This window comes from Protopterus annectens, chromosome 5.part0 (genome assembly GCF_019279795.1).
Source record: "Protopterus annectens isolate FY-2018-M chromosome 5.part0, PAN1.0, whole genome shotgun sequence".
NCBI lineage: Eukaryota > Metazoa > Chordata > Ceratodontiformes > Protopteridae > Protopterus > Protopterus annectens.
The window spans coordinates 603,075,068-603,076,727 of record NC_056735.1 but is presented as its reverse complement, the minus strand read 5'-3'; the positions used below and the strand labels follow the sequence as shown (position 1 = coordinate 603,076,727).

General features: G+C 39.0%; 1 non-coding gene across 1 annotated transcript; it reads left to right on the top strand.

The window, feature by feature from the left end:
- Positions 1-1,317: 1,317 nt before the first annotated feature.
- On the top strand, positions 1,318-1,390 carry TRNAR-CCU. Its single transcript has one exon. It is a non-coding gene; the product is annotated as a tRNA-Arg (tRNA).
- The last annotated feature ends 270 nt before the right edge of the window (positions 1,391-1,660 follow it).

The window sequence follows — 1,660 nt, the reverse complement described above, 5'->3', positions numbered from 1 at the left end:
TTTGCAAACATATTGATCATATTCCATGCATACCACAGTGGTATGGGTATAATTTGTGGATTGCCATGTCATGTATGTTCTACAGATGGAAATGTCCTTGCCCATGTGTTTTGGAAGACACTTGTCATGCTGGCACATTGGCATACTGCCATACTGGCATTGTGTATGGCTTGTACTGGCAATGATGATGCTATGTTGTATCATATAAATGTGTCTGGCACATATAGGCAGTCTTACTTTGCTGAATGTATAGCCTGCCAATTTACCATTCATGCATATACTGTGGTAAAGATAATTTATTCATTAACATTACATTAGTCATTCTTTGGTCTATGTTACATTTCTGCATGCATTCCTTATTCACATAAATTCACAGATTTCAGCAAATGATGTATATGCAGTATGCCTTGATTTATGTACATGTCTATGCACATATTCTGATAAATAGAGAACCACCATTGTAACTAGGGACTGTAAGCAGTCATTGGCTTCATGTTAATGTGCTGTAATGTTATGTCAACTCTATAGGCATTAGGTAGATGCAGGACATATGCACACCAGTTGCTGGCTACTGCTTGTAATACATCCTTGTTCTTGTTATATTTGTGTGTTACATATTAACCAGTGTACTTTGTCAAAATCCATATGTACAACCTGATATTTGTTATACAGAGTTAATCATAGATTTCAGAATGTATATTATTACATGGCATTGTTGTGTGTATGTGCATTGACATTGCTTTTTGATATTTTCCTGTTAGACCAATGAAGTTCATACATATACATCTACATCTGTATATTGCCTTTGTCTGTAACATATGCATTCCATTGCACATCTGTTTGGGTTGTGTACACCAACCTAATTATAAACCAGTTTGCTGCTTTGCTACAGTACTGCTTTTTTGGCACTGTGTGTGGTTTTGTTTGCTTTTCACATGCATGGTCAGAGGCTCAGGTCTGCCCTCTGCTGTTATTCTCCAGCATGGCACAGGCAAATTTGCACATCTCTGCTGTTGCTTGGCTTACACTTGTACTGCTGACAGACTACTTGAGTATTGGAATCAATATGCAATGTGTACTCTGATCCCTATTTATTACCCTGCAACACACAATTGCCATTGGTTATGCACATCCAGGTATAACTGCCACATAGTTTATAACATTTTATATTATAATAGTGTATATGTATATATGTATTTCTGCATTTCACCATGGCTGGTATGGATCCCCACCCTGTTTGTCAACTTTCCATTGCCCATGTAGTAGAGTGTACTGTCTGTGTACTTTACTTTTCTTTAATTGTTTTTTATGACAGTGGCCCCAGTGGCCTAATGGATAAGGCATTGGCCTCCTAAGCCAAGGATTGTGGGTTCGAGTCCCATCTAGGGTGATATAATCTTAACCTCACCACAACATTAAATAGGCCATGCTGGAGGGATGGATTCCTGTCCCAAATACTTCCCATGCTCTAGCACAAGATTCCAATCTACATTAGAAAGAGCTCCTTGCTAACCCTCTTCAATAGAAACCTTGACGAGTGGATGGGAAACAGAAAGTTTACCACAGGGATCACTTCAATGGCTCTGCTGGACAGAGGCACAGGGAACTAATCTAAGGGGGCAGCAAAAGCTAACACATTCCAGCTAGGCTTATAAATGCC